The sequence below is a fragment of the Heteronotia binoei genome, chromosome 3 (genome assembly GCF_032191835.1).
Source record: "Heteronotia binoei isolate CCM8104 ecotype False Entrance Well chromosome 3, APGP_CSIRO_Hbin_v1, whole genome shotgun sequence".
Taxonomy (NCBI): Eukaryota; Metazoa; Chordata; class Lepidosauria; order Squamata; family Gekkonidae; genus Heteronotia; species Heteronotia binoei.
Window position 1 is genome coordinate 100,709,588 of NC_083225.1, and position 13,867 is coordinate 100,723,454.

Genomic DNA, 13,867 nt, shown 5'->3' on the forward strand with positions numbered 1-13,867 from the left:
TTGTTCATGCATACCACAGCCACTGTGAGCTGTGGGATTAGCAAAGCCTTTGCATTGTCCATGGCAGAAGAAGAGAATGAACCTCACATGAAAATATTTTCAATGCACCATTTCTTGCCCGTTTATTTTACTTCAAAAGCAACCAAATTGATAATGCCAAAGCTGCTTTGTGGGCTTCATTCCAGAGATAATGTTTCACACCCTGCTGAGATAAGAGAGAGATAAGAGCAGAGTTAAATGCTGGATGTTTGTCCAAACCACATACTTATTTTTTGAGTTTTATTTATTTTAATATGATTTTTACCTATGATTTTGAACAGTCTTACAATGGCCTTTAGCTATAGAAATAAAGTTGTATTGGCATATAATTTAAGATTAGAGAATTCAAAGTTGCATTATGCTTAGCCACATTTTGGTATTTATAGGGAGTGTCTTTTCAGGCTTTCTGTTGAATGTATTAGGTGTGGCTTTGCTTTATTGCATGGGGGCGCGGGGGTGGGGGAGCTGTGATGCTGGAACAAGCCTAGTGGGGAATTGGTCCTGGATAGCACAGGGTTGTTAACATTGTTGTCTAGACACAATTAAAAAAACCTCAATAACATCAGGAAATGAAAATGGAACATTAAGGCAATCTCGAAAAAGCTCAGGATTCACCTCACAGTCATTCCTATCCTGGTTTGCCTCAACTAATGCTTGATTTCCAACTCTCTGTTCCTCAGAAAAACATCACAAAAGAACAAGCCAGTTTTCATTCAGATGTCATGTGAAACCATAGTTAAGATTAACTGTGGTTAACCAACCAACTTCAGATTGTGGCTAAAGATCTGATGGATCTTAACTCACCATAGTCAGTGGGGCAGGTGACATTCATATAATCACACTAATCATAGTTAGACTAAATCAAGGCTACATGTGATGTCTGAACAGAATCAGCTAACTGCTAACATATTAGCTACTGATCAGTCTTTGACAAGGATGGCCAAACCTGCTTAACAAAAGAGCTACATAAAATAAATATCAGACATTTGAGAGCACAAGACATGAATATCAGATATTTGAGAGGAGGGAGGAAGGAAGGGAGGAAGGAAGGAAGGAAGGAAGGAAGGGAGGGAGGGAGGAAGGAAGGAAGGAAGGAAGGAAGGAAGGAAGGAAGGAAGGAAGGAAGGAAGGAAGGAAGGAAGGAAGGAAGGAAGGAAGGAAGGAAGGAAAATAGATGGGAGAGGGAGGAGGGAGTGATAGAAAGAAAGCAAGTTTAGCTTTAAATGTATTCTCCAAGCCGTCAGCTGGCTTGCCTTGGAGAAGTGATTTAAAGAGAGAAATGCCTTCTTCAAGCTGGCTGACAGGGCAGTGGGGGCTTTAAGAGCCACACAATTTGTGTGAAAGAGCCACATATAGCTCCTGAGTCACAGTTTGGCACCCTTGGTCTATGATAATACCGGGGGTAGGGGTAGCCATGCTACTGTGTTGCAGCAAAAAGAAACAGGAGCCTTGTAGCACTTTGAAGACTAACAAGATTTTATTTCAGCATCAATTTTCATGGACCACCCACTTTTCCAGATGAAGTAGGCTCTAGTCCACAAATCCTTATACTGAAATAAAGATTAGAGCCATAAAGGTGCTACAAGACTCCTTTTCATTTTCCACATTCCCTGTCTTTCCTGAAATCAATTAATGCTTCATATTTTTAAATAAAAGTATCTTAATGTCAACACTAAATATTATAAAGTTATATAAAAATGAGATTTGGGCACAGCATGACCATGTCATCATACTTTCCCCATTGCTTCTGGTGGGCATTATGGCTGCTTGACATAGACAAGGTCCAGTTTGCAGACATGCCACCTTCAGTTGTATAGTTGCCACCACACTGCTGTTGCTCATACTGCTCTCAGAAAATGCTTTCTCCACCACACATATTGGATTATATGCTGCCTTCACCACTTTTTTTTACTTATATCATATGTATGGAAGACAGTACATAATTCCATGAGAAGTAAGAGAAAGTAGCATACTTATATAACAGTGGTAAAGTAGAAGCTAGTTAGTTTGGTTTTTTAATTCACAGGGCTGCAGCCCTTTTCAAAATTATGAAACTCTAACCCAGCAGACATTTGGTTGAGGATCAGTCTACCTTAGGGACCGTCTCTCCCCATATATTCCCCAGAGAGTACTTCGATCTGGCTCTCAAAACCTACTGGTAATCCCCGGGCCGAAGGAAGCCACACTGAAAGTCACGCAGGAAAAGGCTTTTTAGATCACCGCCCCCCACTGGTGGAACCAGCTACCAGAAGAAGTGTGGGCCTTGCGGGATCTCGGCCAATTCCGCAGGGCCTGCAAAACCATCCTCTTCAAGCTGACCTTTAACTAACATGGTGCCTACAGCACAGATGGAATGCCGTCACACTGGAAAATGGAATAACACTTAGATCTTCGCACCAAATGACATGTAATGCTGATTTTAATTCTGAATGCATAATTTTACTGAATGTATTATTTTATAGCTTGTATATTTTACTGTTGTGGAGTTTTATGTTGTGAGCCACCCTGAGCCTGCTCCGGCGGGGAGGGTGGGATATAAATAAATAAATTTGAGTCCTTAGGACTTCTCCAGTTGGCAGCTTCTTCTATAGCTAGATAGGTCTGTGAGGAAAACATAGAGCAAGAAAGAGCTGGCAAGACAACTAATTTATGGTAGCAGGATAATGGTTAGTCTTTATTGAGGGAAGGCAGCTTGGTATAGCCCAGTCTCATCAGATCTTGGAAGCTAAGCAGTGTTGGTACTTGGAAGGGAGACTACCAAGGAAGATTCTGCAAAGGATGGCAACAACAAACTACCTCTGCTTCTTGCTTGTCTTTAAAGCCTCTTACTGAGGTCACCGAGCTTGCAACTTGACATCACGTACATCTATACATTGTCTTTACCACACCATATATGTAATATCCATGCTGTTCGTGCAATTCCTTATTCTAGACTAAAAGATACCTGCGCAGGCATCAGCACAATTCTCATATAATAATAATATTTGCATGTATATAGGGTCTCCCCTAAATTTCTTTAAGGGGTTCATGTATAGTATTACAATACCTATCTAAAATAGAACAGTATTAATATCTCTGTAAGGATTGCAAAAGGCCAGTCACATGTGGTATTTGAACAAAGAACTTCCTTGTACAGTTGCTCATTCTCTTAGCTGTAGTCAACATTCTGTGTCACGTTATACAAAGATATGGCTTGCAGGGTTAGGCATATGTTTGCTTGGCACTAAAAAAGAATTCTGTCAATTTGGGCTGCATCTAGGGGGGGCAGAGGGGGGTGCTTGCCCTGGGTGCCAACAGAGGGGGAGCACCAAATTGGTCATGGAGTCCATTGTATTCTGTGAGACCATAAAATAGAATGGCCCATAAGGGGGCATCATTTTTTAATTTTGCCCCACCTCAAAAAACATGTAGATCCGGTCCCTAAATGACCAACAGAATCCTTGGGCAGATTTTACTGCAAACGTCACACTTTGAATATATGTTTGTGCCTATTGTTCTGAAGCAGCTGGAGTCTGGGTTTGTGACTAGATTCCAATTCACCCTAAGCAATTCTGGGAAGCCATCTACAGAATTCTCTTGGTGCAACTGCAATGGCAGGAGCTGTTATTGGTCAGCCTGAAACACTTGGAAGTCAGCCTCTGTCACAGAAAATTGCACAATGATGCACTTGGGGCAGCTCTCTCTGTGTTAACAGATTTCTCACAGTCACCATAGTACACTGCACTTTCTTCAAGAAGGGTATCCACTGTTATGGTTAGGTGTTAGCCTAATAATCCAAAATTATTATTCTCAAAGTCTCAGTGTTTAGAAAGAAATACATAGGAGAGTACAACCCCCCTCTCCCAACCGGACCTCCATTCAGGGCTTTAAAATAAAAATTAAAAAAGAGGTCCTCGGACTCTTAAGAGGGAAATAAAGGAGAAACACACAGGTGCCTCTCATGAACTTTTAAACATTTTTGGAAAATTTTGTTTATTATTCAAATTTATATTCCACCCTCCCTGCAAGTGGGCTCAGGATGGATCATAACATCAAATAAAATCAATTAATATAAATAATGATTCACTTTGATAAAACATGAGGCCTGTGGCTACGAGGGGGCCTGTGGGGGGCTGTTGGATGCCCCAACCAGTCCCTGGGGCCTCTGCCATAGCTCCAGGGGCTTCCACTGGCCCCACGAGCAATTCGGCCGGCCGGGGGCAGAAGCAGTCTCAGCCTCCCCCTGGAGTTAAAGGGCCAGCAGATCAGATGTTTTGCGGGCCCTTTAACTCCAGGGGGAGCTGCGGGTTGCTTTTGCTGCGGCTCCACCGGCTGTTTAATGGTGGGGAAGGAAGAGAGGGTTGTGACCAGAGTGACAGGGAGGGAAAAGAAGGGTCTTCTCTTCCCTCCCTGCTGCTCTCATGGCTGCCCTCCCTTCCTCGCCATTAAAATAGCTGTGCCGGCGGGGCAGAAGCAGCAGCCCACCTCCCTCCCAGTTAAAGGGTCCGATGATCAGCTGCTTTGTGGGCCCTTTAACTAGCAGGGAGGCTGGGGCTGCTTCTGCCTCCACCCCACACTATTTTAATGGCAGGGAAAGAAGGGAGGGTGTTGGTGAGGGGCAGGCAAGGAAGAGCTTCCCTTCCCTCCTCTCCCTGCTGCCTTCCCCACCACCACCCTCCCTTCCTTCGCAGCCACTTGTCCCTTCCCCTCCTAGCCCCGATCACAGCAGCTTCTCCTGGCCCCTTCCCCTCCCTCCCAGCCTCGATCACCACTGCTTCTACTCGCCCCTTCCCCTCCCTCCCAGCCCTGATCGCTGTTTCTCCTCACCTCCTTTCCCGCCCTCCCAGCTCTGAACGCTGCTGCATCTCCTCACCTCTTCCCCTCCCTCCCAGCCCCTATTGCAGCCACTTCTCCTGCCCCTTTCCCTCCCACCCAGCCCCGATCGCAGCCACTTCTCCTGCCCCTTCCCCTCCCTCCTAGCCCAGATTGCCACTGCTTCTCCTACCCCTTCCCCTCCCTCCCAGCCCCGATCTCCACTGCCTCTCCTCATCCCTTCCCCTCCCACCCAGCCCCTTGCTTGCCCCTTCCCTTCCCTCTCAGACCCAATCACAGCGGCTTCTCCTCGCCCCTTCCCCTCCCTCCCAGCCCCAATAACCACTGCTTCTCCTCGCCTCTACTGCCAGCCTCCCCCCCACCTGTTCCCACAAGTATCCCCCTGCCTGCTGCCTACTCGAAGGGCTACTCATGAGTAGGCAGCAGATCCGGTAACTGGGACAGGGCGGAGCTGTGCTGCCTAGCCAGAAGGGCTAGGGTCGCCCTATCTGTCACTAGAGGGAAGGTCGTGTGGGATGCTGGGGGGTGTCAGCGCCCCCCCCAAAATGTAAATGCCCCCCGACCTTCCAAATCCTGGCTACGACCCTGTAAAACACTATACATGAAGAGGTTCCAGAACTCTGTTCCATTGCATTCTCCCAGGAAGAAAGCCCTGCCTCCATTCCTTTGGCACTGTATGAAGTCCTTTTCTTAATACTGGAATTAGTTCTACTAGATGCTTCCAGATTGTTGTACTTTTTTCCTGCATGGGGAGCAAGAATCCCTCACACTTAAAGGGAACACCCACAAGATTTCATACTCATTCTGAGTACAGCACTTGGGCTTCCCCTTTAAACTGAATGAAAAATAAACCAGATCAAAGAGGGCTTTGTAGAAAACAAGAGCTGCAGGGAGGCTACAGATGGAACATCAGTCTTTATATTCACAGCCAATACAGGGAGGGGATGGAGCTAAGCTCCACTTTCAAAATGGGGCAGCTTTCTGCTCTCCTCTCCCCCTTTTGAACTACCCAACAACTCTGTGAGATAGGTTAGGCTGAATTCTGTGACTGGTCCAAAATCTAGGGCCAGCGCTAGGGGTTCTGGTGTCCTAGGCCCTGCCCCCACCCCTGGGAGACCTAGGAAGGCGAGGGCAGAGGATGGTGCATGTGTGCGCTCCTTGGAGTTTTCCTTCCCTTGGCTCCGAGGAGCACACATGCTGCCTCACCCCCCGCAACTCTCTCCTTCCCAGGTCTGTGCAGACCAGGGAAGGCAAGAGCGGTCAGATGGTGAGTGCACTCTTTGTGCATGCCAAAGAGCACACTCACTACCATTCTGCCCCACCGCAATCAGACCCGAGAAGGTGAGAGTGGTGGGGCAGGGTGTGTGCTCTTCAGAGCCTGCCTTCCCTTGCAGAGACCCAGGAAAGTGAGAGTGGCAGGGCAGTGCAGCATGTATGCTCAGAGCCTGCCCACCCTTGCCACAGAAGACTTCTGCAGAAAGGAAAAGCAGGCTCTGAGGAGCAAATATTCAGGGGGAGGGGCACCTGCCCCTGATCCTGTGGGCCGAGTGGCACCCAAGGCAGCCACCTACCTGGCCTACAGGGGTGCGCTGGGACTGCCAAAATCACTTAATCAATTTCCACAGCAAGAGCCTGGGTCTGGCAGACCCTGCTCTGGTGCTAACTTCTGCATCCCACTGAATGTCATAGGTGAGCTGCTGTTGGACAGTTGCAAGCTGCCAGGCCTAGTTAAATCATGCCAGTCAGGTGGCATCAAGTCAAAGGGTGCTGCCAGGCCTTGGGAAGCCAACCTCCAGGTGGAGCCTGAGAGTCTCCTGATATCACAACTGAACTCCAGACAACAGATCTCTCTACCCCTTAAGAAAATAACTGCTTTGGAGGGTGGACTCTATGGCATTATATTTAGCTGAGGCCTCTCTCCTCCCCAAATTCTGGCTTCCATATCTATCACAAAATGTCCAGGAATTTCTTTTGATTTAAAATCAAAAGGTGGTAGCCATAAATATAGTTAGTCAATAGAAATATTATTATATAATTAGTATTAGAAGTATACTTGAATAGTTGTTTTTATCCCCCTTATAATGAGGTCACTGTAGTAGGAGCTGGTCTGGTAAGTTTGTCTTGTAGTGTAATTGGTTTTGTTGTTGTTGTTATTTATTTGCCATTTTTTTTGTAAAGTGGTCTTAGGAAGGTGAGCCCTCTGTTATTAGCCTTTCCTTCCCCCCCTTAGATTGTAATTGAATTGGGAATGGTATGCCCATTGCTCTGGCCTCTTCCTCTCCCCCCTTCCCTCCAGTGCCACCACAAGCCCAGTGCCCCAGGCATGGTGCCCCTGCCTGGAGCACTTCTCCTTTCCTGCACCCTTGCACCCAGTGAGGGCAAGCTCAACTGGCAGCAGTGCGGTTCACACAGCACACCCAACCGTTGACTGCCGTAGATCCACCTCCCATGCTGCGTCTGTGCTTCTGGAAGCACAGACATAGTGTGGGAGGTGGAACTATGGCAGTTGGGAGCAGGGCACACTGTGCAAACTGCACTGCTGCCAAGCTTGGAAATTTCCCTCGTCAGGGGCGAGGGGGAGGAGAGCTGAAACTGGAGCTATGGCAGCTGGTGGCAGGGCACGCTGTGTGAACTGTGCTGCCATTGCCAAGCTCATAAATGGCGGGGGGGGGGGAGCTGAAGCCAGTGCCCCACCCAGCCATGCTCCAGGCAGCTGCCTCAGGCTGCCTAATGTACGTGCCAGCCCTGCTTCCCCCATAGTTAATAATAATAATAATAATAATAATAATAATAATAATAATAATAATAATAATAATAATAATACTTTTTATTTATATCCCGCCCTCCCCGCCAAGGCAGGCTCAGGGAGGCTCACAACATATAAATACAATGTACAGTAAAACCATAATACACAATAATTACAATTATATAAAACCATCATTAAATCAACTTGTATTAAAATTAACATTATGGTGCTATGACTCCGATCTTCTATAAAATTCAGTGGCTAAAACATTTCCAGCGAATCTATCTTGGCTCGGCATTAAGTGAAGGCTATTTTAAAGAGGTAGGTCTTGCAGGCCCTGCGGAATTGGTCTAGTTGGTATGTGACTTTGGAGTCTTTTCCCCTGTTGATAGATTCCAGGTGCTTCAGGTAGGGAGAGTATAAAAGAGGTTTCCCTACTTTGGTAGGCGGTAGTTTCGAAGTATTTCGTGGGGATAGTTTTCTGATTGTATCTGGGATGTAATGCTGACCTTTCCTCTCTGGTTTTTTTGTTGATATTTCATTTGATTGTGTAATTGTTTTTATGGGCTTTATAGTTAAAGTTTACCTCACATCCTAGAATATTCAAAAGAGGTGATATATGAATTTGTTCTGGCCCCTCCTCTCACCCCTTAGTTTGTATGTGAACCTGGCGCTTTTTCTCCTGTCTTGTTGGTAGATCTCAGGTACTTCAGAGAAGGAGGGCATAATAGTGATACTTCTGTGGTATCGAGTAGTCTCTAAAATATTCTGCAGGGGGAATGTTATGTTCAAACTTAAAAGTGCAAGGTTGACCTTTCCTATCTTGATTTTTGTTGTTGTTAAATTTGCTCTTGACTACAAAAGTTTTTGTTTTTATGAATTTTACTGTTAAAATTTACTCCACATCCTAGAATACTTTGCCTTCTTCTTCTTTCCCTTCCCCTTTTATTGTGGAGTAATATGTATGTGACATGTTTTAAATAAACTTTAAAAAGAAATCTCCAGGACTGTTACTGTTAGGTGTATCTGTAACTGGTTGACAGATCACACCCAAAGAGTGCTTGTGAATGGTTCCTCATCCTCTTGGAGAGGAGTGACAAGTAGAGTGCCTCAAGGATCTGTCCAGGGACCTGTTTTGTTCAACATATTTATAAATGATTTTGATGAAGGAATAGAGGGAATGCTTATTAAATTTGCCAATTATAGGCCCTTTTCACACTTACCAGTGGAAGCCGGAAGGGAGTCGGTATTGTGCCGCCTTGCAGTAATCCGAGACAGGGATGGGAGTTTTCAGACACATGTTTTTTTTTTCCGATAGGGTTCCGTGATTGAAGCGAGCCATTTCACACTGTTCCGCTCTTATCTCGCTTCCACCAGCGCCAGCTGTTTTCGCCTGCCGGCTCGCGATCTCCAGCTTATCTTTTTTTTTTTGGAACGTCCGGCTAAGATCGCTATAGCAACGTATCACAACAGCAACACCATAGAGATGGCTAGGCTCTATTGAGATAAGTTACCAGATTTCAGCGGCGGCAATATCTGGCATCTTAATGGAGCCCAGACATCCCTATGGTGATGCTGTTGTGATACGTCACTATAGCGCTATAGCGATCTTAGCCGACATTCCCCCCCCCAAAAAAGCCGGAGATTGCGCGCGCCGGCGGGCGAAAAAGGGCACGAAAACTGCTCCTGGGTTAGATACTGGACATTTCACACAGCATCCCATAGCGATTTCAACCCGGAAGAAGGGGTTGAAAAGTGGAAGAAGCTGCTCTTTGTTAGTAACGACTCAGGCATGCCTCACTACCGGGACAGCCGCGGGACTGTGTGAAAAGGTGAGAGTATTCCGGTAGCAGCCAGTTACTGAATCGGGTCTGTCTGAAATGCCAGCAGAAACCCGTTACTGATCAGTAACTGACCAGCTGGCATACCGGAATACTTAGGCTGTGTGAAAAAGATCATACTAAATTGGGAGGGGTTGCAAATACAGTAGAAGACAGAAAAAGGATACAGGATGCCCTTGACAGGCTGGAAAACTGGGCTAAAACCAATAAAATGAATTTTAACAGGGATAAATGTAAAGTTCTGCATTTAGGTAGGAAAAATCCAATGCATGGTTATAGGATGTGGGAGGCTTGTCTTAGCAGTAGTATGTGCGAAAAGTATTTCGGGGTCTTAGTGGACCATACGCTGAACATGAGTCAACAGTGTGATGTGGTGGCTAAAAAGGCAAATGTAATTTTGGGCTGTATTAACAAAAGTATAGTGTCCAGATCATGCGAAGTGATGGTATCACTTTGCTTTGGTAAGACCTCACCTGGAGTATTGTGTTCAGTTTTTGGGCACCACATTTTAAGAAGGATATAGACAAGCTGGAATGGGCAACAAAGATGGTGAGGGCTCTGGAGACCAAATCCTATGAAGAAAGGTTGAAGAGCTGGGCATGTTTATCCTGTAGAGGAGGCGGCTGAGAGGTGATATGATCACCATCTTCAAGTACTTGAAGGGCTGTCATCTAGAGGATGGTGTGGAATTGTTTTCTGTGGCCCCAGAAGGTAGGACCAGAACCAATGGGTTGAAATTAAATCAAGAGTTTCCAGCTGAACATTAGGAAGAACTTCCTGACTGTTAGAGTGGTTCCTCAGTGTAACAGGCTTCCTTGGGAAATGGTGAGCTCTCCTTCCTTGGAGGTTTTTAAACAGAGGCTAGATGGCCATCTGACAACAATGAAGATCCTGTGAATTTAGGGGAAGGTATTGTGAGTTTCCTGCATTGTGCAGGGGGTTGGACTAGATGACCCTGGAGGTCCCTTCCAACTCTATGATTCTATTCTATGACTTCCCAACCTGGAGCTGGCAACCCTAGTCAGGACTGGCCCCAATGAATTCTCTCTCAAAGGCCAAAATAGGCCTCTCCCCACCTTTTACTGACAGAATCAAGCTTTGTTGCCTAGTAACAGCTACTGAGGGGAAAGTGAATGCAGTATAAGAATAGAGGAGCTGGTGGGATCCGCAGCTTCCACAGTGGCCCAATCCTTGACTGTCCTGGGGCAGGAGGGTGGGGTTGCTCTTTGAGCAACATGCAGTTCAGGCATAGGGAGGGTAGGTGAGTCATATCCAATACAACTAGGCTTTTATATATATATATATAGGATATCTTCAGGATTGCCAGTTCTGACTTGGAGAATTCCTGGAGTTTTGGGGGAAGGAATCTGAGGAGGGCAGAATTTGGAGATGGGATGGACTATGGTATATAATGCCATAGGGTCCACCTTCCAAAACAGCCATTTTCTCCAAGGGAACTAATCTCTATTGCTTAGAAATCAGCTTCAATCCCAGGTGACCTCCAGCAACCACCAAACCTTTCATCTCTTCTTGTTCATGGGGTGGGGTGGGGTGAGGTGGAGTGGGAAAGGATTAATCCCCACATAGAACCCATCTTCAAAAGTAAAGAATGCTAGCAGCAGTTTTGCTTCTGACCCCTGCAGGAGCTGCCATGCCTGTCTCTAGGGGTGAGAAATGTAATGTGGTTTCCTTCTGCTTTTGTCCCTTCCAGTGTCTGCCTTTCAGATAACACAAACAAGCAACAGCTGTGCCTCTTCCCACTGCTGGTGTGCTGCCATGTTTGTCTATCACAGGAGAGAGGGGACTACAACACAACCTCCCCTGCCCCCCTCATGACTAGAGATTGCGGATCTCCACTGCCTGACCTACATGTGCCATCAGGGAAAGCATTCTCATTGATTGGAGGTTTGCTGATCATGGGATTAGATTCAGGTGGAGTAACTGTATTCGTCTGAAGTAGCAGAATAAAGTTGACAAATGATCAAAGTTTGAGTCCAGTTGCACCTTTAAGACCAACAAAGTTTTATTCAAGGTATAAATTTCATGGGTGCACAGACACTTCTTCAGATACAGGTGAAACAGAATTTCCTCAGCTCTTACTTATAAGGGGTAGGGTGGTTGTCAGGAAGGTCCATTTAGAGCCAAAATGCATAAGTACTGGGTGATTATATGTGAGAAAGATCTGTGAATGGCAGTAAATTAGCATGCAAATACAAGAGTTAACAAACGGATGTGGGAATGTTTTCACATCTGTTTGCTAACTCTTGTATTTGTACACAAAAGCTTATACCGTGAATAAAGCTTTTTTGATTTTAAGTGTGCCACTGGACTCAAACTTTGATCATGGGATTGTTAGGGAGCCAGTCAGATGTATTTTGGAGCCATCTGTCAACACATTTTCATATACAATAACCATTTGAAGTGTCTGTCTCTGCAATCATAAGGACACTTTCCTGGGACTAAACCCTATTAAATAATCCAGGATTTATTTTTGAGCCGAACTGCTTAAACTTGTCCTCTGGTTTTGGAAATCATACTATGAGAATTTGTGTGAAAGGCTTTTCCAACAGCAAATGTTTCATTCAGATATTTTTGCCTATCTGCAAATTAGTCTGTACCTTTTGCTCCAAACTTGATGAGCCACCAGACACTTGTGGCCCTATTAGTAACTATACTGACACATGTACAAATAAATATCAAAATGGAATGTGCAAGTTTTGTCTTTGCCTGCCTAGTTCAGGAAAACTGGTTCTATCTGTTTTCATTCTCCACCGCCCCCCCCCCCATGCCTCAAGCTACACTGGAGCTTAGTCAGTCTCAGGTATGAGCCAATACAGATATAGTTATACATAGCATGTTTTCAGCACTCATGAAATCTGCATTTGCCATGCCATGAATCACCAACCTGCCATTTTCTAACAATGCAGACTTCCAGTCAAATAAATAATCCCTTTGATTATCCAGTGGAAGTTGACACATCTCAGACTTGGATGGCAAACATTTTTTTTTGGTAATGAAAGGAAGTGAGTAGTTCTGTCTGCATGTGCTGTCTTAAATAAAGAAGCCGATCTTGGACATGGTCCTCACTCTTCTTTAAAAGTCACAGTCTACCAGCATGCATAATAGAAATAGGTGAAAAGTTGGTTTGCTGAACTGTATTTTAAAATGTAACATTTATATTTAAAGGGTTATAAAATGGTTGATTTGAAGGCTGAACTATAAGTTACATGTAAATGTATTTATTTAATCCCCACATATAATTATCGGTACCTACCAGAAAGGCCAAATCCATCATACATAATGCCAGTTCACACATTACAGAGCACACAGATTGGGTTTGGAATCCTTATGGTTACGGTCAAGTGTGAGTTGTAGATTCTTCTCAGTTTCTGTACATGGGGTGCCCAATAAAGATCAGAATCATGCCACATGTGGAGAAGGGGCTTCAGCCTTCTCCTCTGGTCATTTTTCTGATTTGAAACTGTCCAGGAGAGTGTTATTTAGTACATTGGAGAAACTCATGTGTATCCCTTGGCCGTGCATGGTTTTCTGTGATGTGTGCAATGGGTCACTATCTCAATCAATAATCCCATGGACAGGAATTGAGGAGAACCCATAACCTGCGCCTGAGTGTTGTACAGGGTGGAGACCTATGTACTCTGTAATATGGGAGTAAGAACCTAAAAAGAGCTCTGCTGAATCAGACAAATGGTCTATCTAGTCCAGCATCCTGTTTCATTCAGCAGTCAACAGGTTGCACTGGATGGCCAACAAATGGGACAGATATTGCTTCCTGAAGTAGAGAAGTGGTGGGTGGGGAGAGGGCACTTCTTATCCCTTTACCTGCCAACCATTTTACCACAGAAACTCCTCTCATCTGTTTTCTTCTTAAGGGATTCCAGAAGTACATTTTCCCTGAACAGGTTTCACTTCTCTCTTTGCTATTTAACAGCTCAGAGTGTGAACCCAAGAAAGTGGCAGGCATAAAGAGAAAGCAATGTAGGGTAGAAGGGCTGTAGGTTATATGCAAACAATGTAACAAAGACCAGCCAGCCTTTTCTAAAAATGAAAAGCAGACTTGTGAGCAGGGCTTTTTTTCCTGGGGGAATATGATGGAACAGAGTTGCTAAACAAAATTGTAAAAAAAAAAAATGTTTAAAAGTTCATGAGGGACACCAGTTTTGTTTCTTTCTCTCTTGAGAGTTCCAGCACCTTTGTTTCCAGAAAAAGGTCCTGCTTGTGAGGTAATTTATTACAAAGGTGTGTGAGTGGGAAAGGGGCTGCCTGGCTTTCCCCCCATCAAATTCTTCTCATTCACAAATCCCCAGCTCCTTTCCCCCCTTGTGTAAGCCCCTGTTTATCTTATCTTCTGAGTGAAATGGCCTCCACCCAAGCTGCTTTTCAATGTAAAATAAAACTTTGTGGTCTG